Source organism: Cupressus sempervirens, chromosome 7 (genome assembly GCF_028749045.1).
Source record: "Cupressus sempervirens isolate cs-2001-9-10 chromosome 7, ASM2874904v1, whole genome shotgun sequence".
NCBI classification, from domain to species: Eukaryota; Viridiplantae; Streptophyta; class Pinopsida; order Cupressales; family Cupressaceae; genus Cupressus; species Cupressus sempervirens.
Genome location: NC_143124.1, coordinates 552,075,956 through 552,097,494, shown reverse-complemented (window position 1 = coordinate 552,097,494; position 21,539 = coordinate 552,075,956). Strand labels below are relative to the sequence as shown.

The window sequence follows — 21,539 nt, the reverse complement described above, 5'->3', positions numbered from 1 at the left end:
TAGTTAATCACATAAAAAATCACCCTGGCCTTTTTAAAATTAAAATCCTTCTTCAATCTAACACTCAACATATGGAAAGAGGGTTTTCCCTAGCATTTCATAACAAGGCTTTCTCTACAAGTATTGAATTGGCATATTAATGTGTTAGAAATTATTACAATAACTAAGAGGGAGGGTGAATCAGTTACTCAAGGTCTATACATACCACTTGAACAGTTAAACATTAATCGCTTCATTGTTTTGTTTATCATGTTGTTGCTTGGTCACTACTATAGAACTGTCATAATCATAACATGCATTGCATAATGAAAAAATGATAAAATATAAATATTCATCATAGTTTGACACTAGGATTTTACGTGGAAACCCAATTTGGGAAAAACCACCAGCAACATGTCACTCTTTTTCACTCTTTCAAAGTTTTCTCTAGTAGGAGTCAACCTTGTTAAAGGTTACAAAAAAAAAAACTGTTAAATGTGACCTGGTTAAAGGATTTAATCACTCTATTAGGATTGGCCTTTTAAGAGGACTTTGATCATTCCATTTAGAATGTCACCTAGTTAAAGGATTTACACAAATCATTAATTCTTCAAATGATTGTTAGGTCAACCTCTATTAAAATAATTTCAATAAAAACTATTTACAATGATAAGAAATAAAATACCAGGTTTGATCTTTGTGACTACAACTCACTTTTGTTGGTTCAGATCTCTATTTAGTCCTTATGTTGGTTCACTAATAAGCTTTTCATTGTCATCTCTGATCTTGATCTACTTGGGCACTCTTCAAGAAATCAGTCCACTCTTTTTTTCAACCCTTAATCCTTATACACTATTTTTCTTATCAACAACATCATCATATCTGCAAGATTTCTCCTTTAGCTTTGTAATCACACACTTGTGTGCTTCTAATCAACCTTGCTATGTATGTCTCTCTTCACATACAAACTCTCTCATACACATACTAGCTCGACTTGGCTTGGCTTGAGTAAACATGGCTAGACATCACACAAAATGATCAATTATATTATGTTTTAAAATAATGAATTCATTCTTTACCATTTTCTACATCCACCATAGATCTTAGGGTTTACGATCATTTTCAACTCAATTCAATGTATTTGTTCATCTTCTTAATCATCCTCTAGAAACTTCTTTAGAATCTGTCTGTTAGGTTTTTACCTAATCACCTCCTTGAATTTAATTATCCAACTCATCAATCTTGTCTTCAACACATTTTACATCTCCCAAGAAATTAGCTAAGTTGGTTTGATCTTAAAATTTCTTTGAATTTTGTTCTCTTACTGTCACTCGACAATCTCTAAATTATGATACTTGGTGAATACTAAAATACTCAATCAACGTAAAGCTTCTTTCTTGGAATCAACTAAATTTCTTTATCCATGCTAATTCTCAGTCAACACTATATTTTTTCAACACTAAGTGTAGCTCGGTTGACACTAGCATTACTTAGAACTCCTTAGTATTTTACTCTTTTTCTCAGCTTAACCTAGGTTTCTTGACATAAACAATTACTTTTCTTTATCAAAGTCTATCTAATAAAATATCAATGTTATAACTTCCTTTTCATATCTTCAACCTTTCCTCTAGGTGCTATAGTTATAAGTAACTTTGCAAATCCTCTTCATCAATCAAATAGATATGACATTTAGATTTGGTAGAAAATATGTCTCATCCATAGATTTGACATCAATGACAAAACAATAATTGTTCCAATTACAATTTTACAACAATCTCCCTCTTTGGCATTGATGGCAACATCTCAAACATTTGAATACTAGTAGTAACTAGGTTAGCATACAATTTAAAATATTTATCTATTATGAGTGACCAATATCCTTAGTTTCATTCTAATTCTTATCCAAATTCTCCTACATGATTTTCTCCCTTTGAGGTTTATCTTACCTCCTTTCTCAATAATCTCTCCATTTGACTTTCTCTTAGAAATCTCTCCCTCTTTTAGTAATATTTCTATAATCTCTCCCTCTTTGAGTAATCTCTCCTTCTTTTGGTAATCTCTCCCTCTTTGACAACAATGCCAAAGATGTGTATCTCTCTTAGCTTCAAAACTCTTCATACATCTAGATTATGTATATTTTGCATGTTTGGTTAATACTTGTCATCTGTCTATGACTGATTTGTTTATGGTGTACTAAATTATTCTACTTTAGACATGTCCCAAAGTAGAGTTGTATTGCACCACTTTGTAGAATGTTTTGAATAGCACATATGATGCAATGCACCATGTCTGCTTAAGTAGTTTTGGTTAGGGGAATCACCCCTAGTTTACCTCTAAGATATTCATGAGCATCTTTGGATAATTCTTTTGTGAAAATGAAAGCAATCTATTCCTTTGTATTCACATGTTCTAACTTTACTTCTTTGTCTTGAACTAATTCTCTCAAGTAGTTATACTTGATTGCAATGTTCTTTATCTTAGTTTGCATCACTATATTCTTCAAAATGTTGATAGCACTTGTGTTATCACAATAGATATCTACTAGATCTATAATCTCTTCTTTCCTACCTTTCAACAATTTCTTAATCCACGTTATATTTGAACAATTCATTGCAACTTCCACTTAGTCAGCTTTAGCTATTGAGTGGGAAATACAATTTTGCTTCTTGGTTTTCCATGACACCAATCTTTTTCCTAGAAAGAATGCACTTCTACTAGTGCTTTTTCTGTCATCAATATTTCTAGCACAATCTAAGTCAGTGTAAACCTTCAATTCAAATTTATCACTTCTCTTATAATATAATCCATAGTCTTATGTACCTTTCAAATATCTCAATATTCCTTTCACAACCATCATGTGATTCTCTTTAGAACTTTCTTAAAATCTAGTAAATATTCCAACTGCCAAAGCAATATCTGGCCTGCTATGAACAACATATTACAATTTTCCTATCATGTATCTATATAGGGTATGGGCCACATTAGTAGAGTCATTAGTCTTAGATGGCTTATGTTCTATAGACATAGGTTTGTTCATTGGCCTTGAATCTTCCATACCAAAAGTCTTTAATATTTCCTTGATGTATTTGGATTGTGAAATGAAAATACCAAACTTTATTTGACACACTTGTAATCCAACAAAGAATTTGATTTCACCAAACATAGACATTTCAAATTCCTTTTTCATTTCATCAGTAAAGTATTTACATAATGCTTCCCTTCCTCCAAATAAGATATCATCAACAAATATCTTAGATAACAATACTTCATTGTTCTTACCATTCTTCAAATATAAGTTAATGTTATCATTTTTCCTTTAAAAACCAATTTTCACTAAGTAGTTATGTAGTCTGCCATATTGTGCTCTTGGGGCTTGCTTCGATCCATAAAGAGCTTGGTTCAGTTTACATACCATGTTCCTTTTGTCTGGATCTACAAATCCTTTAGGTTGTTCAATGTATACTTCTTCCTTCGTATACCATCTAAAAATGTAGATTTGACATCCATTTGATATAACTTGAAATTATTGTAAGCTAAGTATGCAAGCATAGTTATGAATCCTTTAAGTCTGGCCATAGGAGCAAAATTTTCTCCATAATCAACTCCTTCTTGTGCATAACCCTTGCATACCAGTCTTTCCTTTCTTCTTGTTACTTCACCATTTTCATTAAGCTTGTTCCGAAAAACCCACTTTGTCCCAATGACATTTTTTTTCTTTAGGTCTTGGAACTAAATTCCAAGTATTTTTCTTCTTGATTTGGTTAATTTCTCATTTATTTCTTGTATTCAATCTTCATTTTCTAAAGCATCCTTTATTGACTTGGGCTCAAACTCACATAATAAGCATGTATCACCTTTAAGTCTTCTTCTTATCATTACACTTGATTTAGGGTCTCCAATTATTTGATCAGTTTTATGATGTCTTCTCACATATTTTTCTAACAAAGGTAGTTTCCTTCTTGGTTATTCTTTAGGTTCATCTAGAAAAATAATCACAGGCTCATTTCCTCTTCCTTGTTCAAGTTCAGTTTTAGGTTTTGATTGCTTTGCATGCTCTATCTGATGGTTGGCAATGCTTATCTATGACTTGGCATCTTTAGTCTTTTGTTTGGCACCCACTCTCTATTGTTTAGCAATTTGAATTTGCATTCCACCATTTCCTTTCTAATGGGAACTTGCATCTTGACTAGTTTATTCACTTTGAGTGTTGGGAGCATCATCATCTACATAGATGAATGTACTATAGTCTTCAAGTTCTCCATTACATGAACTATCATGATCTCTTTCTGCAAACTCATCAACTCTCGCATTTTCACTTTCCACAACTTTATTATTGTTAGAATTAAAACACTTATAAGCTTTTCTTTTAGTGGAATAACCTAGGAATATGCCTTCATCACTTTTTGCATCAAGTTTTCCATTCCTATTTTCTTTCAGTATATAGTATCTACTACCAAATTTTTTTAATATTTAACATTAGGAGCATAGTCATACCATAATTCAAAAGGTGTAGCATTTGTACCTTTCTTGACTTGAACTCTATTTAGGGTATATACAATAGTACTAATCACTTCTCTCTAATATTTATGTGACACATTCATCTCCATCATTAGTTGTTCTTGCATAGTCCATTATTGATATGTTTCTCCTTTCATCTACCCCATTTTGAGGAGGGTCCTTGGTGCTGACAACTGGCTTTTAATTCCTTTGTCATCCCAGAATGTATTGAAATCATGTGAGATGAACTCACCACCTCTATCAGATCTCAAACACTTCATACTCTTCCCTATTTCCTTTTTAACTCTAGCTAAATACCACTTGAATAACTGAAAAGCATCATATTTAGCTTTAAGAAACATCATAGTCATCATTCTAGACTAGTCATCTATAAATAGAATGAAATATTGATCTCTGCAATAACTTTTAACACCAATGGCTCCACATAGGTCAATATGAACCAATTCCAAAATATCACTAGCAATATATGTTTTACTCTTGAAACTACACTTTTTCATCTTTCCTAGTTGACACTTTTTACACATAGCATTGTCAAGCTTCTTTAGCTTAGGTAATCCTCTTACTTTCTTCATCTTTTTATATTCACAAATTGTAAAAATTTTCATGATATAATTTCTTTTTTCATAGCCAAACATCTTCTTGTAGTGTAAACATACATACCTCACTTGATAGGTCTAGGTAGAATAAGTTACCTTTTGTTTGCTCACTAGTTCCAATTAGCTTACCATCACCATCATGTATCTTGGCCTTTTTGTTGTAAAATTCAACTCTGTAATGTGTCTATTTCAAGTGTGAAACACTCAAAAAATTGTAGTTAAGTCATTCAACCTAGTAAACATTGTCACATGTTATCTTGTCGATTAGTTGAATAGTGCCTTTACCTTTTATAACACATGAGATATCGTTACCAAATTTAACACATCCATCATTGTATGGACCTATATCTTTAAATTTTTCTTTATCACCAATCATATGATTGCAACATTCATTATCAATTATCCATCTATCACTTTTGTTCACATAAGAAATTATTGCAGTTTTCTCATCTTCATCAAAATCTTCTTTCACAAAAACATACACAAGTTCATCATCATTACTTTCAGATTCATTATCAGTATTTTCTTTAAAAATATAACAATATGTCTTACCTTTATCATCCTTGATTCTCCTATAGTCTTGTTCATCTTTTCTTCCTTTGTACTTACTTTCCTTCCTTTCATCCTTATCTTCTTTGCCAAGGCATCTAGTAGCATATGACCAACTTTGTTGCATGAAAAAAAAATGAAAGGTAATTTACCTTTGTATTTACATCTTTCTCTTCCAATTCTTTTTTCAATGAGAGCTTCAAGTTCATTAATCACATCATTAGAACTAATACTTTTACTCTTCACATGTTTTTCTTTCTTCTTGCTAAGAACAAATTGTGACTTGAAAGCATATTCAATGGTTGAAAGTGTATAGTTATCAAAATTAGACATATCAAAAGCAATAAGTCTACCAATTACACCTTCTAAGGTCAAATTTTTATTTGGTGTGCATCTCAATTCTTGTATTGTAGAGACTCTAATGGCATAGATAGGCAATAGAGTCCTTAATACCTTACTTATCATTGTTTCATCTTTGATTGCTCAATTTGCACCTTGAATAGCATTAACAACCTCTTTAACTCTTGTGTAGTATTGTACTATATTCTCACCTTCCATCACTCTCATGTCATCAAATTTTCCTCTTAGGATTTTTGATTTGGCTCTTAAAACATTGTCATCACCTCCATATATGATCTTCAATCAGTCACACATCTTCTTTTTAGTATTGCAATCTTTTAGGCCATCAAACTCAACATAGCTTAGGGTTGAGATAATCTCCAACATTGCTTGGTTATGATATAACTTCTATCTTAGTTCATCAGCACTCAAAGGAGTGGTTGTTACTTCTATATATTCATTTTCTATAAACTTGACAATAGCATCATTGATACTGGATATGTGCAGTTTCATCAGGGTTTACCATGCAAGAAATTTCTCTCTGTTCATCTTGGGTACATCTCTCTTGTTCATCATGATGTTTGAATTTAAGTATCTTCAAACTTTTATTTGTAAGCATTGAACTCTAATACCAATTGTTAGGAATGTTTAGAATAATTGAAAGGGGGGTAAATTAGTTACTTGAGGTCTATATGTACCACTTGAATAATTAAACACTAATCACTACATTATTTTGCTTATCCTGTTTTTGCTTGGCCACTACTATAAAACTATCATAATCATAACTTGCATTACATAATGAAAACATTATCAAATGTAAACATTCATCACAATTTGACACTAGGAATTTATGTGGAAACCCAATTTGGGAAAAGCCACCAACAACATGTCACTCTTTTTCACTCTTTCAAAGAGAGCTTTGTTAGGATCCAACCCTGTTACAGGTTACAAAACACATTGTAAAATGTGACCTAGTTAGAGAATTTAATCACCCTATTAGGAATGGTTTTGCAAGAGGACTTTGATCATTCCATTTAGAATGTCATCCAGTCAAAGGATTTACACAGACTGTTAATTCTTCAAATCATTGTTAGGTCAACCTCTGTTAAAAAGATTTCAATACAAATTGTTTACAATGATAAGAAAGAAAATAGTAGGTTTGATCTATGGGATTACAACTCCCTTTTCTAGTTTAGATCTCTATTCAATCCTTATGTTGGTTCTGTGATAAGTCTTTCACTATCATCTTTGGTCTTGATCTGCTTGGGTACTCTTCAAGAAATTAGTCCACTCTTTTTAGCAACATTTAATCCTTCTACTCTAGTTTTCTTACCAACAACAACATCATATCTGCAAGCTTTCTCCTTTAGCTTCACATTCACACACTTGCGTGCTTCTGATCAACCTCTCTCGGTATGTCTCTCTTCACATACAAACTCGCTCATACACACACTAGTTGGGCTCAACTTGGCTTGACTAGTAATGGCTAGACATCGCACCAAATGATCAATTCTATATGCATTTAAATAAGCAATTTTTTCATTACCATTTTCTACACCCATTGTAGATCTTATGGTTTATGATCAGATTCAACTCGATTCAATGTATCTGTTCATCTTCTTGATCATCCTCTAGAAACTTCTTCAGAATCTATTTGTTAAGTTTTTATATAATCACCTCCTTTAATTTAATGGTCCAACTCATCAATCTTATCTTCAACACATTTTACATCTCCCAAGAAATCATCTGAGTCAGCTCGATCTTATAATTTCTTTGAATTTTTTTCTCTTATTGTCACTCGACAACTCTAAATTCTAATACTCAATCAATACTAAAACACTCGATCATTGTAAAACTTATTGCTCAACATCAAATAACTTACTTGGCTAATGCTAATTCTTGGTCAATGCTAATGATCAGTCAACACTAGATTATCTCGCACTAACTATAGCTTAGTTAACACTAGTTGATGCAAGAGCATCCTTGGTTGACTAGAAATATTACATGTTGGTGTGGTTTGACCTTAGAGTTATAGGACTCGATCAAAGAATGAAGTATGACTTGGTTGATATTAAGTTTTTTTTTTTGTTGTGTTAACTGAGTGACTTAGTTAATGAATATGTTCGTTGATGCTCGGGGCACCCATCAGATACTAGTAGCTCTGTTTGCACTAGGAGTTCGGTAGTAGTATTGCCCGAGGAGCTTGTTCAATGAAGGGACTCAGTTTCTTCTAGATGACTAGACACATAATATTCTTAGTTAGTGAAAGAAATCAATTATGTCTCATGGAATACTAACACTCAGCGTGGTTTTCTTTGACACTCAGTTTAGTCTTGGTTCCTGTGGTGCCCGAGTTGTCAGTGAGCTGACTTTCGGTATTTAATTTCTGTATGGGTATTTAATTTGTATTGTAGCCAATTATGGCTTATGCAAATATTTCATGTAAGGGTTTATTTTGATTTTTAATGGGCTAGGCTAGCTTGTGGCTTAGTTGGGTAGAAGTAAGGGTATTTTGTGGAGTTTTAAGTCACATGGGAGATCATCCAGCTTGGAGAAGAGGATGAAGTTTACTAGAAAATTTTGAGTAGGGGAAGTAGTTGAGGCTTGGTAAACTAGGAGATTTCTTGGTGGGCTTGCGAGCATAAGTTGAGATTTCCTTAAGGTTTTCTACCAGAGTGTAGATCTAGACTAACTAGGATTAGTGTGGAGTTGGATCTTAAGGAATTTTGTAGAACTATTTTATAAAAAAAAAATTTGTATTTGGCCCTAACCCAAAAGGCCTTATAGTTGGGCATATTGCATGTAAACAGTTATTTTATGAGTCAAGTATTGTGATTTGGTATTAGATCTTGTATTTGTGTTGTGTTTCTACTATGTGGTTATTTGTAGGGATTCAAATTACCTCTAGTAGGGGTACCCTCAGATTCTCATTGCATCAGGTGGTATTAGAGATCATTTGTTCCTAAGTATGTTGATCGAGCATCGAAGTTGAGGCAATTTTCACCTAGATTTGGGTGAAGGATGGAAGAGAAGGTTGGTCTTGTAGAGCTAAATATTCTTCTGGATTTTTGGATTTATTGCTTTGGGTTTGTAGAAGATCTTGGAAGATGCCTCCAAGAAGATTGGACCCTAGGGAAATTGATGATCTTAGTGATGTTGTAGAGGAAAGGATCTCAGAGAAGATTAAAGTAGAATTCATATCTAAGATAGCATTGATGAAGAGTGACAGGATTGTTGAAATTTTGAGTGCTATTAGTGTTGTACCTCAATATGTGTGTACTGAAGATGGTTATGAGGAAGTTGTTGAAGACTTTAAAGTTGCTGGATCAAGTTGTGAGGACAGAACTGATCACATGGAGAGACCTATTGGAACTAGGGCTGGACAATTTGCTAGACCTGGATCTCAGTTGAAGTTGAAGAATAAGATGGAGGTTTTTGATGTATAGGTACTTTGACTCTTGAAGATATGATTGATTGGATTGGTGAATTGGAAGACTACTTTAGGCTTTAGATTATTGAGGATCCACTCAGAGTAAGGTTGGCACAAACTAAGTTGAAAGGACATGCTGCTCTTTGGTGGAAAGAACTGCAAAGGGATGGAGATGAGGAGGGCAGAATGAAGATGGAGGTTAATGGTAACTAATTTGAAGGCTAAGTTCATTCCTGCTAATTATAAAATTGAGCTATTCAAAAGGTTGTAGAATTTAAAGTAGAAAGATATGACTGTGAAAGATTATTCTAAGGAGTTCTACAAGTTGACTATTCAATCTAGGTGTAGAGAATTGTCAAAGAAGGAGGTAGCTTGGTACATTAATGGTTTGAGATTCAATATCTATGATGAGGTTGGTATGTTGAAGATTAATTCGATTGAGGATTCATATTAGTATGCCCTAAAGGTAGAAGATACATTGAAGAGGAAAAGTTAGGGTAATTCTAGAGGAAAGGAGAAGTAGGATAGCTTGAGAAAAGCTAAACTGGGTGATGAAGATGAACCAAAACCTATTGATTAGAAGAGAAGGATATGTAGAGGTGAGTTTAAAGGTACTTTCTACAAATGTGGAGAAGTAGGACAGGCTAGTGACAAAAGAGCTATTTTTGTGAATGATGTTGAAGATAATGGAAATCAACTTAAGAAAGGAGAGAGTTTGTTTAATCAACGAGTACTGGTTGGTCATAGGACAATGGAATCTTATCAAAGGAATAGTTTGTTGGATACAATTGTTCAATTGTGTGCTGTGTTTTATGTCACAAAAATTTCATATCAGTCATTGGATAGTGTCTACCTAGCTCAAAAGGTCAGCAAAGCAAAGGATAGTGTCTACCGAGCTTAGAAGGAGAGAGTTTGTTTGATCGACGAGTACTGGTTGGTCATAGAACAATGGAATCTTATCAAAGGAATAGTTTGTTGGATACAATTGTTCAATTGTGTGTTGTGTTTGATGTCACACAAATTTCATATCATTCATTGGATAGTGTCTACCCAGCTCAAAAGGTCAGCAAAGCAAAGGATAGTGTCTACCGAGCTTAGAAGGTCAGCAAGGCTAAGGATAGTGTCTACTGAGCTTAGAAGGTCAGTAAGGCAAAGGATAGTGTCTACCGAGCTTAGAAGGTCAACAAGGCAAAGGGTAGTGTCTACTGAGCTTAGAAGGTTAGCTAGACAAAGGACAATGTTTACCGAGCTTTCAAGGTAATCAAAGAAATTTAGTTCTTACCAAGCTCACTCGATAATCGAAGAAAATGTGATAGAAACAATTCTTACTGAGTTCACTCAGTCATCAAAGGTAATTTGGAAGAAGCAGTTCTTATCAAGCTCACTCGGTCATCAAAGGTAATTTAGAAGAAGCAATTCTTACCGAGCTCACTCGATCATCAAAGGTAATTTGGAAGAAGCAGTTCTTACCGAGCTCACTCGATCATCAAAGGTAATTTGGAAGAAGCAGTTCTTACTGAGGGATTCAATTCTTACTGAGAAAACTCGATAGCCAAAGGATTTTAAGGATATTGCAATGTTAACCCAGTCAAGATGGTTAACTCAAGAAATTTTTAGAAGCACTATTTACTGAGCAGGGTCGGCCAGTAAAGGATTTCATTGTTTTATGAGATAACATTTATTTGTTTAGAGTAATATCTATAGCTGACTAATGTACGATTTATTGGTAAATGTAACATGTAAATGGGCCGACTTGACAATTTGAATGGTATAAGTAAGAGGTCAAGTTACAAATTCTAAAATGTATGAAATGAAAGGATGAGAAGTTAATGTGATATGAAGACTAATTATTGTGGAAGTGAAATTGAAGGATGATCAGATATCATTGAGGAGCAGTAGAGCCATATTTGATCAAGGAGGATCTAATAATGCTGAACAGAAACCTGTAGCCAAAAAATTTAGTTTCATCTTGTTCAGGTCAATTCATTATTGCTTTCTAACCATTGTACCAGTGATTTCAAATCTCTTAATAGAGTTAACAGCCATTTTGTAAATCCTCTAACAAGGTGACAGTTCAATTGAATTGTTCTAAAGACCTCTAGCAAGGCCACTCCTAACAAGCTGATTAAATCCTCTAACAAGGTCACACTTAATAGTGTGTATTGTAACCTTTAACAGGGTTGGCTCCTAATAGGGCTCACTTCAGAAGAGTGAAAAATTGGTGACTAGTTACTTGGTGGTTTTTCTCATATTGGGTTTCCACATTAAATCTGGTGTCTCTTATGTTCACTTTATTTTCAGTTACATGCATGAATGCTTGAAAAGAAAGTAATAGTTTAATTTACTGAGTTACAGCATTTGTTTACTGAGTACAAGAAATAACTAGATCTTTAAGACATCTAAGGGATCTGTTGGGATTAATTTTTGTTAGTAACTGATTCACCCCACCCCCCCCCCCCCCTCTCAATTACTCTATCTTTAATTCCAACAATTGGTATCAGAGCTATTGGTGCTTACAAGAAAATATTTCAAGGATCTAATCTAAAGATCAGGATGTCTTACAAAAGAGAAATTCCAAGACTTAACAGGGACAACTTCTCAGCATGGAAAGGATTGATGAGGCTTCATCTGGCTTCTATTGGTGATACAGGGCTAAAGTACCTTGTTGAAAAATATGAAGAACCTTCTGGTACATTATCTGTCAATGATATTGCTGAAAACAAGACTCACAATAACATGATGATAGATATAGCATCTGCTCTAAGTTATGAAGAATTTGATGACACTAAGGATTACAAAATTGCCTTTGAAATGTGGAACAAGGTGAAAGAAATCTATGGAGGAGATGATAATGTGAGAAGAGCCAAAGCAAAAATTTTGAGAGGACAATTTGATCAAATGACGATGAGAGAGGATGAAAACATTGCAAATTATGTTGAAAGAGTTAAAGCATGTGTTAGTGCAATCAAAACATCTAGAGGAGATATCAGTGAGGAGACAGTTATAAGTAAAGTTCTTAGAACCCTACTTCTTATTTATGCAATCAGAGTCCCTACAATTCAAGAAAGGAGATGTGAGGCAAATCATAAAATAAATTTAGAGGCCATAGTTGGAAGATTGGCTATATTTGAGCTAGACAACTATGACAATTATGTTCCAGCTACCAAGAACGTTGAATCAGCATTTGAAGCCAAGCTTTCACTCAAAGAAAAAGGGAAAAAGATGAAGGATCCATAATCAGACAGTGATAAACAATCAAAACAAAGTTTAGATAGTGATCTTGAAATGGTTGAAGCTCTACTAGCAAGAAAATATTCAAGAGGCAAAGGGAAATACAAAGGTAAGGTTCCTCTAATCTATTTCTCTTGTGAAGAAATTGGACATATTGCTACTAGGTGCCCAACTAATAAAACAAAGATGAGAAGAAAGGTCACAAGTACAATGGCAAGAAAGACTTCAAATCATTCAAGGATAAAGGTAAGAAAACAATTTTTATGGCAAAAGATTCTAATGATTCTGATGATGAAGAAGAAGATGAAATTGTCTACATTGTTGTAAAAGATGAGTCTAATAATTATGAGGAAATGGCACTCATTTCACATAGAGCAGAAATGATACATGGATCATAGATAGTGGTTGTTCTCATCACATGACTGGTCATAAAATTAAGTTTGAATATTTTGAAGACTATGATGGTGGTAGTGTAAGATTTGGTAACAATGAACCTTGTTGTATAAGAGGAAAAGGAAGAATCTCACTAACCAAGGAACTTGTATGTGATAATGCATATTGGGTAGAAGGACTAAAGCATATTTTTTTTATCACATGACTGGTCATAAAATTAAGTTTGAATATTTTGAATACATGGATCATAGATAGTGGTTTTTCTCATCACATGACTAGTCATAAAATTAAGTTTGAATATTTTGAAGACTATGATGGTGGTAGTGTAAGATTTGGTAACAATGAACCTTGTTGTATAAGAGGAAAAGGAAGAATCTCACTAACCAAGGAACTTGTATGTGATAATGCATATTGGGTAGAAGGACTAAAGCATATTTTTTTTGAGTGTGCCACAGCTACTCAATAATGGATACAAAGTTTATCAAATGGATGTCAAGTCAGCATTTCTCAATGGCATATTGGAGGAAGAGGTTTACATTGAGCAACCTAAAGGTTTTGTTGATCTAGACAAGAAGGACATGGTCTGCAAATTGCATAAAGAATTATATGGTCTGAAACAAGCCCCTAGAGCATGGTATGAAAGATTGCATAACTATCTTATTTAGATTGGTTTTCAAAGAACTAATGACAACAAAAGTTTGTACATAAAGGAAGGACCAGATAATAAGATTGTTTTGGCAGAAATATTTGTAGATGATACTTTGTTCACAGGAAATGATGATCTTTGCAAAGAATTTTCAGAATAAATGAACAAGGAATTTGAAATGTCAATGTTTGGTGAAATCAAATTCTTTATTGGTCTTCAAATTCAACAGAATAAGAATGGCATCTACATCACTCAATCTAAATACATCAAGGAGATACTAAAAAAGTTTGGTATGGAAGATTGCAAACCAGTTGGGACTCCTATGTGTACTAGATTAAAACTAACCAATGATGATGAATCAAAGGAAGTGGATCAGACATTGTATAGATCTATGATTGGAAAGTTGCAATATGCAGTGCACACAAGACTAGACATTGCCCTTGCAGTAGGTAGCAAGATTCTCAGCAAAACCAAAAGAAAATCACATGACGGCAATCAAAATGATCATGAGATACTTAAAAGGAATTAAAGATTATGGATTATGGTATAGACTTGGAGGAAAATTGGATTTAAAGGTGTTTACTAATGCAGATTGGGGAGGAAATATTGATGACAAAAAGAGCACAAGTGGAGGAGCTTTCTTCTCGAAAAAAGGTTGGTTTCTTAGACAAGCAAAAAGTAGAATTGTACATCTCAATCCATAGCAGAAGTTGAATATGTTGCAGTAGTAGTAAATTTCTCAAACATTGAGTGGTTTAAATAATTATTGAAAGGTATGAAGTAAGAAATCATAGAACCAGTTGTTATGTTTTGTGATAACACAAGTGCAATTAACATCTCCAAGAATCCAATGATGCATTCAAAAACCAAGCATATTGCCATAAAATATCACTTTGTTAGAGAATTGGTGCAAGAAAAGGAAATAAGATTGGTGTGATGTCCCCAGAGGTTACCGTTGCACCAAAAGCCCGGACTGTTAGTAAACGGCACCTCCCCGCGTTAAGGGGGCAACCCCAGGATAGCCTCGCTAGCGAGGACCCCGGACACGTGGTAGCGACAAATCGCACGGACAGACCTACGTCACCTTCCGTTAGGGGCCCACTCTGGGGACATCACAACCCACCACGCTCTGCGGGTCTCGACCTCGAGACCTCCAGCTCTAATACCAAGTTAGTAACCGTTGCACCAAAAGCCCGGACTGTTAGTAAACGGCACCTCCTCGCGTTAAGGGGGCAACCCCAGGATAGCCTCGCTGGCGAGGACCCCGAACACGTGGTAGCGCAAATCGCACGGACAGACCTACGTCACCTTCCGTTAGGGGCCCACTCTAGGGACTTCACAGCCCACCACGCTCTGCGGGTCTCGACCTCGAGACCTCCGACTATGATACCAAGTTAGTAACCGTTACACCAAAAGCCTGGACTGTTAGTAAACGGCACCTCCCTGCGTTAAGGGGGCAACCCCAGGATAGCCTCGATGGCGAGGACCCCGAACACGTGGTAGCGACAAATCGCACGGACAGACCTACGTCACCTTCCGTTAGGGGCCCACTCTGGGGACATCACAATTGGAATATGTGCATACAAAGGAACAAATTGCTGACATATTCACAAAGCCTTTACCTAAGGATACATTCTTGTATCTAAGAGGTAAGTTAGGGGTCATTCCCCTATCTAAAGCTCACTAAAATACAGTTTTAGTGATGCATCAACAAGAATAGAATTGAAAATCTATTAGTTGATGCAGCAAACCAATGAAGATATTTCATATGAATTATTACATCAGGTACAATGTTATTCAGTTGTTTTGAGTTGTCTTTGGCATGTGTTGTCAAAGAGGGAGAATATACTGTCATATCTTTCTGAAATTTGCAAAATAATAAGAGTTTGTGTAAGGAGAGATTATTATGAAAGAGGGAGTTTTGTATTTTTTCATTAAAAGATTTGTTTTCAAATTTCATCCTACTATGACATGTTGCCATCAATGCCAAAGAGGGAGATTGTTGGATACAATTGTTCAATTGTGTGTTGTCTTTGATGTCACACAAATGTCATAACAGTCATCAGATAGTGTCTACTGAGCTTAGAAGGTCAACAAGGCAAAGGATAGTGTCTACCGAGCTCAAAAGGTCAGCAAGGCAAAGGGTAGTGTCTACCAAGCTCAGAAGGTCAACAAGGCAAAGGATAGTGTCTACCGAGCTCAGAAGGTCAGCGAGGCAAAGGATAGTGTCTACCAAGCTTAGAAGGTCAGATAGACAAAGGACAATGTTTACCAAGCTTTCAAGGTAATCAAAGAAATTTAGTTCTTACCGAGCTCACTCAATTTTTGAAGAGAATGTGACAAAAACAGTTCTTACTGAGTTCACTCAGTCATCAAAGGTAATTTTGAAGAAGCAGTTCTTACTGAGTTTACTCGATCATCAAAGGTGGTTTGGAAGAAGCAGTTCTTACCGAGCTCACTCAGTCATCAAAGGTAATTTGGAAGAAGTAGTTCTTACCGAGGGATTCAGTTCTTATTGAGAAAACTCGGCAGCCAAAAGATTTTAAGGATATTGCAATGTTAACCAAGTCAAGATGGTTAACTCAAGAAATTTCTAGAAGCACTATTTATTGAGCAGGGTCATCCAGTAAAGGATTTCATTATTTTATGAGATAATGTTTATTTGTTCAGAGTAATATCTGTAGCCGACTGATGTATGGTTTATTGGTAAATGTAACATGTAAATGGGCCGACTTGACAATCTGAATGGTATAAGAGGTCAAGTTGCGAATTCTAAAATGTATGAAATGAAAGGATGAGAAGTTAATGTGATATGAAGACTGATTATTGTGGAAGAAAAATTGAAGGATGATTAGAGATCATTGAGGAGTAGCAGAGCCATATTTGATCAAGGAGGATCTAATAATGTTGAACAGAAACTTGTAGCCAGCAAATTCAATTGCATCTTGTTCAGATCAATTCATTGTTTCTTTCTAACCATTGTAGCAGTGATTTCAAATCTCTTAATAGAGTTGGTTCAACAGCCATTTTGTAAATCCTCTAACAAGGTGACAGTTCAGTTGAATTGTTCTAAAGACCTCTAGCAAGGTCACTCCTAACAGGGTGATTAAATCCTCTAACAGGGTCACACCTAATAGTGTGTATTGTAACCTTTAATAGGGTTGGCTCCTAACAGGGCTCACTTCAAAAAAGTTAAAAATTGGTGATTGGTTACTTGGTGGTTTTTCCCATATTGGTTTTCCACATTAAATTTGGTGTCTCTTGTGTTCACCTTATTTTCAGTTACATGCATGAATGCTTGAAAAGAAAGTAATAGTTTAATTTACCGAGTTACAGCATTTGTTTACCGAGTACAAGCAGTAACTAGATCTTTAAGACATCTAAGGGATCTGTTGGGATTAATTTTTTTTAGTAACTAATTCACCCTCCTCCCCCCTCTTAGTTATTTTATCTTTAATTCCAACATAGTTTTTTTAGGACTTGTTGTAAGTCTGATGGTAAAGTCTGCAATGTGATTGTGGATGGCATTAGTACTAACAACCTTGTTGCTGAGGAGATGGTTCAAAAACTTGGTTTGCAGAGAATGAGACATCATTATCCTTATAGGATTGGTTGGTAGCAAGGTGAGCATGCTTTGGAATTAAGGGAGAAATGCCTTGTTAATTTCTAGATTGAGTAGTATAAGGATAAAGTGTTGTGTGATATTGCAGACTTGAATAGTTGTCATATATTGCTTGGTGGACCTTGGTAGTATGATTGCAAGGTTGTGCATGATTGTGTCAAGAATGTGTTTTCAATTGTTAAATATGGTCGAAAGCATTCCATGATTCCTTTGTAGAATGAAGAGCTTGGTAGGAGGAACTTGAGTATTGGCATCCAAGTTGAATTGAAGGATTTTGAGAGGGTTACATGGAAATTATACTTGTAGCACACTAAGGATGGATGTGAAGAAGTAGAAGAAGACTAAGGGAAAGAGTGTACAAGTTGAGAACTTGGAGGATATGTATGTGAAGATCCAATTTGGGATTTATGTGTTGAATCCCAAAAGATGTTCTTTTAGCTACTGAGAACATGTTTTCAAACATGGAGTGTTTAATGTAGGAGCATCCTTGGTTGACTAGAAATCATGCATATTGGTGTGGTTTGACCTTAGAGTTGGAGGATTCGATCAAAGAATGAAGTCTGACTTGGTCGATACTAATTTCATTTGGTTGTTGTGTTAATTAAGTGACTTGGTTAGCCAATAGTGGCATGTTGTGATGGTTAAGTTGTTGTGTTGTTATCCTTGCCATCAAGGTTCAAATCTCATGGGGATGAGGTCCCCATTTGTGGCCTCACTAGTTCATAGCTCCAGGTCAAAGCGTTTACCCCTCTTTTTAAAAAAATTAAGTGACTTGGTTAATGAATATTTTCGATGATGCTTGGGGCACTCGGTAAATACTAGGAGCTTAGTTCGCACTAGGAGCTTGGTAGTAGTATTGCCTGAGAAGCTAGGTCAATGAAGGGGATCGGTTGCTTTTGGAGGACTTAGCATATACTGGTGCTTAGTTAGTGAAGGAACTTGGTTATTTCTAGTGGAATGCTGACACTCGGCATGGTTTTCTCTGATACTTGATTTGGTCTTGGTTCCTATGGTGCCCAAGCTATTAGTGACCCAACTTTTGGTATTTAATTTGTGTATGGGTATTTAATTTGTGTTGCAGTTGACTTATGGCTTATACAAATATTTAATGTAAGGGTTTATTTTAATTTTCAATGGGCTACGCCAACTTGTGGCTTAGTTGAGTATAATTAAGGGTGCTTTGTGGAGTCTTAAGTCAAATGGGGGATCATCTAGATTGGAGAAGAGGATGAAGTGTAGGATCAAATTTTGAGAAGGGTTAGTAGTTGAGGCTTGGTAAACTAGGAGATTTCTCAATGGGCTTGTGAGCACAATTTAAGATTTTGTTGAGGTTTTCTACTAGAGTGTGGATCTAGACTAGCTAGGATTAGTGTGGAGTTGGATCTTAAGGGATCTTGTAGAACTATTTTGTAATTGCTTTTTGTATTTGGCCCTAATCTGGAAGGCCTTACAATCAAGCATATTGTATGTAAACAGTTGTTTTATGAGTCAAGTATTGTTATTTGGTATCAGATCTTGCATTTGTGTTGTGTTTCCACTATGTGGTTATTTGCAAGAATCTAGATTACCTCTAGTAGGGGTACCCTTAGATTCTCACTGCATAACTAGCATAACTCAGTACTCCTTAGTATTTTACTATTTTGCTCGGCTTAGCCTAGCTTTCTTGACATAAATAATTACTTGAATTTATCAAAGTATATCTAATCAAATGTCCATTGTAACTTCATTTTCATAACTTCAACATTTCCTCTATGTGTTATAATTATAAGTAACCTCGCAAATCCTCTTCATCAATCAAATAGATATGACATTTAGATTAGGTAGCAATATGTCTCATCCATAGATTTAACATCAATGACAAAACAACAATTATTCCAATTATAAGTTTCCAACATAATGTCTCTTCCTTAAGTTGTACTCTAATTGAGTTCCAAGCTATTCTCCATACCACTATTTGTTACGTAACATTTTGTAAAAAAAGTATAGACTAGGATTAAAATACAGAAGAACATGCTAGAAAGTGGTTCTACTTGGACTACTTACTTCCCCTTTCATAATACATTTCTATCTTGATGTGTGGACAACCTATTTCAAATAGTAAAATATTTTAAAATTGACCAATAGAAAAATCAAAGCGCACATTTGTATTCCTTGAGTACCAGTCCCTTCCAACTTTGTTGAGGGATACTAGCTAAAGCCTAACACTAGGATATAGTATTCTAGTATTCTCAGTTCATTTTTTAATTTTGAAATTGTTTGTCCATGTGTATATACAAAACTAGTTTTATACCATTCAATGGTACTGTGTAACAAGTGAAATTCACATTATAAATAATTCTCCATTACTGGGTGTTCAAGACTACCTATCTTGGTGCCACTGGTGAGAAGAATTTGCTATATTTTTTATTGTTTGGATTTTATTTCATCCTCGGACATGGTGAAAGCATTGTGCAACCCTGAGCATTTCATTGTAGAGATTCTAATACGCTTAGAAGAGCTTTTACAATGTAAATCCATCATAGAGAGTATTCATAGTTAGATGGGGTCTATTGCATCATTCCCTATAGTGATTCTAAGAGATATAACTACCAACAATACACATCATTTGAGGCAACTTGGTCAAAGATATAGATGCATAGGAATCATCTAAAATTTGGAAATTTAAATTAATAAATATTGTATTAATAATAATTGATTTTGTCACCTAATCTACATAATCCATAATCATGGAAGAATAATCAGGCAACTGATTGCAATCCTTGTTTGATGATTTGATCACTGAAAAAATAGGGCATTAGAATTTTGTTGAATTGTTGATTCTTTGCATTGAAGCACAAAATCCAAAGATGGGTAGTGAATTTCTTATCTCATAGCCATGAATCTATGTAACTCTTGTAATTTCCAAAGTAAAATGAAGTATGAATTCATAAATGAGAAATGAAATCCCTTTTGAACAAACTAGGGGACCAACTATATATGAGAATATAGATGTTTGTATTCTCATGTAGATTCTCTAATCAAATGCATTAAAATTGAAAGAGGCTACTAAAATGTAGATGGGTTTTTATTTCTCATGTGATGTAAAGGATTGTAGAGAATGTCTAGTATGAGCCCTCCTTCTCATCCACTACGGTTCAAATCCCTGAGGTAATAATAAAAAATTTACTACCTATTAAATTTATGACAAACACAATAGATGGATGTAGGAAAATATCAATTATGTGGGTGTGCAGGATTTTGATAGCAAAACTGGGATACTTTTTATTCAAACAAAAATGAGGAGAAATCAAAGATGGGGTTAAAGAATGAAGGGTGGGTTAATTGAAAGGGGGACCGATGAGGGAAGGATGTGTGTTCATGCTTGTTAAGTCCGGCTCTTTCCAATAAGGTTAACTTGGCCTTTGAGAGATAAAATTAAACCAAAACAAACCCTTTCATTAAATAGTGACCTCTTGAATTAAATGTGTGCCCCTCTCGTATCAAAATCATGTCCATCTAATTTAATTTGAATCCCTTACATTTAATTTTTTGCATCTTTAATTAAATTCATCCCTGTTCATTAGATTTGTGTTTCTTCGATTGAATTCGCATTCTTTCATATAACAAGAGCTCTATGAATCTTGAGTCCCTACCTTTTGTCTAAAATGAAATGTAGATTTTTGTAATATTTCAGCTAATGGTGCAAAAAGTTTATTTTGATAAATTGATCAGTTATTTTTATTTTTATAATTAATTATGCATTTTCTAGATGCATAGATGATGTTGTTTTATTCCATTAAACCAATTTGAAATGAACAATGGCATTCCAAAATTCTAATTGTCTTTGAAGATTTCATAGGGAAGGTTTTTATTTTAGTATAAATTTAGACTAATCAAATTTTGGAAAAAAATTTACATACATCTTATTAAATAAATAATATTTACACTTCAATTTAAATAGATATTTTTCAAATATAAATAACACCTAACATTTGATTTGTTAAAGATTGTTTTATTAATAACATTGTTATGTATAGCTTTATCTTTAAAATTTCTAATTTTGAAAAAATTATAATACAATCATATATCTTCCTAACAAAACAAAAAAGATTTAATTTTTTTTAAAGAAATAACATACAATAGAGAGATTCCAATCTCTATGATTTTATACTAGACATTTTAAATCTTATTTCATTCTTGGTAAATATAAAAATATATATAAAGACTTTTAAGAAAATAAAGAAAGTAGTAAAAGCT

General features: G+C 34.3%; 1 pseudogene; it reads left to right on the top strand.

The window, feature by feature from the left end:
* LOC149547971 (RNA-dependent RNA polymerase 2-like) overlaps positions 1 to 21,539 on the top strand; it is a 65,055-nt pseudogene that overhangs the window by 25,655 nt on the left and 17,861 nt on the right.